Here is a 7,910-nt window from a genome sequence, read left to right on the forward strand (position 1 = left end):
AAGCAATGTAAAGAAACCTTTTTGCCACCTCAAGATTGTTATTTGCTTGATTGCTGTTTTATACTCTGCTAGGGTTACATTAAATCTGCGGGTCAAATGTGTCTTGAACACAGTGTGCACCGATGAGCAGCCATACAGGTAGTACTGAGCTCAAGTATGAAGTTCATGTGCATCTTTGACTTGTTCGTGTAAGACTGTGCATTGTAATGATGACATAAAGCCTGAAATAATGTTCATATATAAAAATTGCTTTTCCAGCCTATACTAATAAGCTTTTCTGATCCGTTATATTTTCTCCCACGCTTAATTCCATTTTATTAACATCACTTGAGCAGACTTTCTGCATTTAAATAATTGTTCTTCAACTTCATTTTTGGTTCCAATTTTCATTATCTTTAGTGTACATGCATATATATAAAGATAATCCTTTATTAATCTTTTGAAGAGAACAGTTTTAATTCATGCAGCAAAAATACTGTCCCTGAATATTCATTATCAGCACCTGATATCCTAGCCAGGAGCACAATATCATAATAACTGGAGTTTAAGAAAAAAAAGCCAGTTATTTAAGTCCCAGTGTTTCATTTTTGTTCGTGTTACGATTCTACATTATTCCAGCGTTTGACTTTATCTCCTACACATACAAACTCATGTTCCCCATACATTTTTTTCCTTCAAAGCATTCTGTGGTCATCCCTGTCTTATACAGTAGCTCAGGGTTGAAATGTACTGTTTAATACCAGTAATGTGTGTGGCTTGTTACAAGAAAATTTTAGATAGTTTCCCAATTAAATGCATTTTATTTTGACCTATTTGCTTCTACTTAAGTGTAACATTCGGTCTCTTGATATTCTGTTTTATGGAAAGGTTTTAAAGGTATACTGAAGGAGATGAATAAGAGGTGAAGTGCCCAGCACAATTTAATTTATATTATTCCTTTTGCCATTAATAATAAAAATAGTCAAGGAAAAGATATGTTCGGGAAAATACAAAGAATAATGATGCAATTATACCTGCATATACATGCTTGCTCTTACTCTTGGAATTCACAGACCTCTGCTTTATGTTCTCTTTCCTTTCTATGGACAGGGTTAGTTCATGGCAGTTACATTTTCCAAGTACTGACATACATGTTCGTTCGTAAATTCACTTCATGTGCTTCCAAATCCTTAGGACAACATTCCGTTTAGACACACCAAGAAAAACCTGGAGTGATTCCACTGACCTAAATGTAATTACTCAGCGCTGAATTAAAGGCACAGTCACATAATTTAAGACTTGTATGTTTGGAGTAACAAGAGGAGATCAAAATCCCAGCTTTTGTTATTAATCTAAATGTTTCTAGACCTTAGAACAAGACATATTTGTAGAGAGAGGTATTAAATTCTTGTTAAATCCACTATTAAATCTTGAAGCAAATAAGTCATCTTGTTGGGTATGTAAAATCTTGTTCGGGTCTTTCACTGGGTGAAATGGCAATGAAAGTTGCAGTCAGGTTTTTCAGACAGTGATCAAGTGCTGTGGGTGTCTCACCCAAGATGTCTTGTGTTCCCTTCGCTGCTTTAATTGTACAAAACGCCATTGACCTCGTTTTGCGACAGGACTGTACCAACAGTGTTTTCCTGGGCTGCTGACGTTTTCTCACCAGCTCACCTTCTAATACTAATCTTTGACTAAATATAAAACCAAACACACTGCTGAATGATATCAAGCTGAGACAAGATTATCACTGTTAATGGCTTGGTCAGAGAGAAAGAGTATTTGTTTCAGCATGCAAATCTGTTGCCTGCAACGGTTAAAGGTGCTAATTCTGGAGTTTAGATGGAGGACATGCCTGACATGCACCAAACTGCTCTAGTCCCTAAGCTGGTGAGCGCTCCTAGCTGGATAAAGCTCTGGCAGGAGCCAGTTTATAGCAAATTGACTGCAGGAAGAAAATATGAAAGCTCATGGGAAACATCAGTCTGACACAAAAGCTATTTCTGTTCAGGTGACATTCTAATCCCAGTGTGTCCCTGATATAGTATCACTACATCAAAAATTGATTGGACTCCACATCTAACAAGCGATGACAAATATGAAGAAGTTTGTTTTGAGCTACAAATATAAGGGGTCTTCTCTTTTATGTATATGGTAGATTACAACAGGGTGATTCAGTGCTTCATCAGACCATCTATAAAATAAAGAAGTATATGCTTTTAAGATTTCAGAAAAAAAGGCACGGTTTCTTTTCACTGCATGTGGCAATTTGCTGAATAATGCATCATTTTGTCAACTATTACATAGCAATCAATAAAATGCCCTATGGTGCTACCTGCATGCAAGAGGCAAGAATGAAGATTGTTATGGAAACAGACTCGAAACTTGCTTGAAATAAAAATACCAGTTCTATACTTGCATTTTTGAAGGCCTGGGTTGTTTTTCTTTTCATTCCAGAGTAGCTGTAATTCATCTTGTTTGATTTGAGTGAAATTCATCATGTTTGCAAGGCTAGTATGAAGCCCCTGTGCCTCCAAACCTCCAAGAGGATTGACCAAGAAAGTATATTCATTGTTATGCCTGTCATCTAAACTTTCCAAAATTTCCACTAGAACTCAAATGGAGAGTTAGTAGAAAATAAAAATTAGAGCTTATAGTTGGGGAGAGGGGGGTATTGTCCTTGATTTTGATGTGTAAACACATATTTGTGCTAAGTCTGTTTTCCTTTTTCTGATTATATTCCTCAAATACTTAAGCAATCAAGCTTTACTGGCTCATATTTGCAGCAAATAAATTTCAAGGACATATAGATAAATGTCTTTGGAAAATGAACTTTATATCTGCACAAGGAAGTAATCAGGCTAGAATTTCAAATTAGCTGAGTTAAAAAAAAAAAAAAAACAAACAAATTATTAGTAATTTAATTCTCTAGATCTTCTAAAAATTTATTTTTTCCAAGCTACATTTAAAATCCAAATATTCCTAAGATTTTGCTTAAAAGTTATAAAGTGTTCTCTTCTGACTCTTTACATACCAATTGTGTGATATATTGGAAAATAAGAGAACAATATCTTTATTTTGAAACATAAGATTGGGTATGGCTCTCTTCATCTTGCCAATGCTTTTTTTAAGGACTCCTGATAAAACGATGACCATCTCCCAGCTCAGCAGAATGCTCCTGTGACTCCGCAGACCATCTTCACAGCCAGAATGGTAAGAGAAAGAACACTGTTTACAGCTTCTACCTTTTAAACAGATTTAAAACACTACCAACATGTCTAATCCTCACATATTTCCAGTCCTGCAAGTTTCTGAGCAGCAAACTTCATCAGTACAAAGAGTGTAAGTCAAGTCACAGAACCTGCCTTTGCCTGCTATACCTATAGGTATTAAAGTTCCTGGGAAGAGACACATGACTTTCTTATTTGCTTTCAAAGGTGATCTCAGTAATAAGCAAAGTTGCATCATTCTTTTTCACATAAGGAGACATGTAATACATTGTTAGCACCTACAGAAATCCTAGAGTCTAAGTAGGTACAGGCAAAATGTCCAATCAGTATTTTTTCTACTGTGTCCCAGTCCTCTTAGAAAAGTTTGTCAAGCCAAGCACAATAGTTTGTTACCTAAAAACCGACCTTAAAAAACAGATAATTTCATACAAGTAGCAGGGGTTAAAGAAAGGGGTAAGGAAACAGATTTGTTGTTCCAAGCTCCAGTGGTTTACTTTAAGAAGCAATTAAACATATTATTAAACAATCACCCAAATTCTTTAAGTTCAAAACAGTCTAGAGTTTTAAACTGTCATAAGATTTCATCAAAATAAGGGCTACTGTACCATTCCCACTTTTCTTATACCTCTAAAGACTGCCATTTGAGGCAATCACTGTATGTTAAATGTTGACCATATACAGCATAAGTACCTTGACTGAGATGGTTACTGTTTCTTACAGTTAAAAAGGCAAGAAGGGATAATTTGAAGATGATCTGTAATAACAGAGAACTTCAAGTTTTAAACCTCCTTAAGAAAAGTGGAGTTGATTTCTCAAGAAAAATATATGTATATTCCTTAGTCAAGCTTATATAAAGCACAATAATTAATCCTCTCAGTAGACAACAGTTACTGGTCTTTTATTTGCCTTATAGTATACAGGAACTCATGCAAAACTGAAATAGCGAGGTGGGTCGGTTTTTCAGGAGCTGTTAGATCTAAAATTTGTGCTCAGGCCACAAGACCATGTGTACAGAAACAATACTGATTCTTTGATGCATTGTGGCCAAGTTAAAACTTCGCTTAGGAAAGACAGTTAAATCGCACGAAAGATATTGGTTCCATTTCTCACTTCCATTATGTCTTTATACTTTTTGTCGATAACTTATTTTTCTTTCAAAACAGGAACAAAAAGAGCCAAATCTTGGTTAAAATTGCTTCATTTTGACTGAACCAAAAAAGCACTGGAGTTTGGCTTAGCAGATGGAAAGATTTTTTTCTTTACCATATGTTTATGACACTGATAAGAATTTGTTTCTAATTATTCTTGGTAATAAATCTTTCTCTTGCTGCTCACAAGGTTCATCATTCTAAACATGAGCACCATAAAAGTGCTAGCAAACCCACCATATTAACATAATCTTAGTTTTCAATGGTAAATCCTGGAAACAAAAAAGGTGTGTGTAAAAGTTCTCTCTATGTGTGTGGATGTGTTTGCAATTACTCATTACGGACTGGAACAAAAGTCTGGATTTGAATTCCAGTTCCAGACCCGGAGCAGAACAAATAGCACGAGCTGATTGCTAGAACTGGTTTTCATCCTTGCTGCTGCTGTTGTTACTGCTTGTCTTGTGACGGTAGCAAAAAGCTTTAGCTAGGATCAATATACCATAATCTTCTTCACCAGTCACACAGGGAAGTTGGTTCCGTGCTTAGAAGAACTTTGTCTTTATTTGCATTTCTGTCTGTTGCTGTTACTCTGGGGAAGGGAAGAAAAAAGCCACCTCTGTACTCAGTTACAGAAGGGAAAAAAAAGAAAAAAAAAAAGATTGTTTTAGTAACATGTTACAGGCTACATACAAAAATAGAAAAGAGGACTATACTTTATTCAGGACAAAGCGACAATTTCTGTGAACACCCAGTTTAGAGGAAGTTAAATGCCTACCACAAAACAGCTTGCTGTGTTGAAAGGGCATTTGATATCCTGTTTGCATATTCTCTATCGAAATAATCCAAACTATTATGTTTGGCTTAGGGCCCAGAAAATTGTTATTGATTTCTCCTGAAAAGTGATAGAGTTTTGGTGGAAGAAAAGTTTGGTGACATTGCACGTCTCAATCATGTTTAGACTCCCGTTTTTCACTTCAAAAAGCAGATACAGTACTTAACCATTTTGTCAAATACTGCTGTCAGATCTTTGGCCTTTCCGTTATATTTGTGTCTCCAAAGAGCTGTATGCTACATTTGCATCTCATGTATCGCAAAGAACAAGCTGCTTCACTAAACTTTTGGTATCCTCTGGTACAGAGGGCATGTTGGGGCAGGCAGGGAAGGGACACTGCCCTGTGAAATGACAGCGTGCTTTTGCATGTTGTTGTCCCTAAGGGATAATAACAATCCGTATGGGAGCTGGGGGGAAGGAAAAAAAGGTTGTAGAAGAAAATAGTTTGGGTAAGTACCAGAAAGTGAGGTCGTGTGCCTCTATCTGGAATGCTAACTGCAGATGCAGTCTCAGAAAATAGTTCCCAAATTAGTAATGGAAACATTAAGTTGTCTCATTATTATCAGACATGCGGTTCATAAAACATGGATGAAGTATTTGGTCTAATGATACACAAAGCAAGAAAAAGTGTTCTTTAAAACAGAAGAAATAAACAGTATGGAGGAATTTGCAGTTGTGTAGAAATGCTGAATTGAGAAGGAGAAAACGGGGGTAACCACAGAGGCAGTAAAAATGAGAATTTTGGCTTTATACAGAGCTGACCATGGGAGATAAATAAAAAAAGTGAAAAAGGAGACTAGCACTGTTCTACCATTTAATTAGGAAAGAAGAATGCAAACAGACTGTTACTGGTACGCGAACAGCAAAGTTGTCTGACAAGTGCTGCGGCTCTGGAGGGAGTGACTACTTATGTTCATGTACACGGAGCTCACTTGAAGCCAAGAAACAGAAGAGGTAATGGATACTTGTGTCAGCTTTTTTGGAGCTGCCTTGGTGGCCAGGAAGCGAAAGAGCCATACTGAATATATTTAATGAAGATATTAGACTTCCAGTATTTTTATTTTTTTTACATGTTAATAGCACTACAGAAAGTGATTTCCAAAAACATTTCTGTCTCTTAATGTGCATGAGTATTTTTTTAAAAGAGGAATAATCTATTATATTAGACAGTCTAGTATAGTTAGAGAAAATCAGATAACAGTTTGAGCATACAGGTTAGGTCTTGTTCAGTTACAATCTTAAACTCTTCTGGCTGGAATCACGCTACTCTTACAAGATGCAAATATCTTTTGAATGCTTGATCCCTTTTCTCCCTTTCATGTGGTTATCGCACGTGATCACACTTTATATATTTTTCTAGAAATGTACTTGTATTCTGGGAAGAAACAATAGAAAGGCTGGAAATGGTACACTGAACTTCTCATCGTGGTCCTTGCTGTGAAGTCATACCTTGCAGTGTAGGCGGAAGATGCCGGCATGAGTAGAAGTGCTTTTGCTGCGCCCTACTTTTATCTAGTTCCTGCCTTATCCTCGGCTGCCTTTCCCCTTTCTTCACTGCTGGTAGTTTTCCAAGGAGGACAGTGTCTGGGTTCTGTGCATGCAAACACCTTTACATACACTTATGCGGGAGAAGATCCAGTGAGAGCGAGGATTAGCCTTTGCAAGAACCTGAAAGGCAATGAAGTTGCAGAACAGGCTTCCTGCTCTCCATAGACTCCATAGAACAGAACTTCAATTCTTTTTCTTGTGGTGGATAAAAAAAAAAAAAGGCCTTTTTCCTGTTACCAGTGAGAAGCAGTATCTGCTGTTTTGTTCCACCATTGATTCCATGGCTGGAAGGTCCCAGGCTGTGATACCTTTATGCAGGCCACCAGCGTCTCTTCTTTCTTTCCCACCTTATCACCACTGTCTACAAGCCAGTAGATCTGTGCGTTCCTCCCCTGCTATCCTATACAGGGAGGTCATCTTTTCACTGTATTTTTAAAGAAATACATCTCTCAACTCAAAATCATTTCTCCTCAGGGACATTAGTGAGTGATTCTTTTCAGCTGACCAGCTACGTCTGCGTTCTCCAGGACCCAGCTCAGGAGATCGCTGCTAACGTCCAACTGCATGATTTCAAGTGCCAGACTAGCTCCTGGGGCCTTCCATAATCATTTTAAGCATTGTTAGTTTTATTGCTGCCATAACTACCCACATTATTAGTATAAAAAAGGAAGAATAGGACACCTTTCTCCCTGCTTTTAATGGAGTAAGCTGTGCAAATAAAAGGAGGAGAAAGGCATGCATGTAATTCAAAGTGACTGCTGAAGTATGTAAATATTAATTATGTGGTTCTGTCGGGTTTGCTGGGTGTGTCTCTTGCAGAGGAACATCAAAACCCACTGGCTGGGGCAGTGAGCAAGAACGTGGGGGATGCCCCTCTATTGTGCTGATATCTGAAAGTGGTTTCCATGGCAGTAGTCAAAATAGGAGACAGTGTCCTGGTGAGGTTGGCATACGAGACAGTTTCTATGGTGTTGGCTAAAAAAAGCACGATACCTAGTTTTTTGTGGGTGTCTGTGGTGTTTTTGAGAGATACTAATGAGGACTGGGATTGCTGCTGCAGACAGGCAGGTGATGTGGTTGCTCTGGCTCTTCCCACCGGTGGGGCTCAGGAGCGGGTTGGGGGTGTGCAAGGCAGAGGAGGCCCAGGGCAGTTGGCTGTACTTGTGTCAAGAG

Source organism: Vanellus vanellus, assembly GCF_965231255.1.
Source record: "Vanellus vanellus genome assembly, chromosome: 11".
NCBI lineage: Eukaryota > Metazoa > Chordata > Aves > Charadriiformes > Charadriidae > Vanellus > Vanellus vanellus.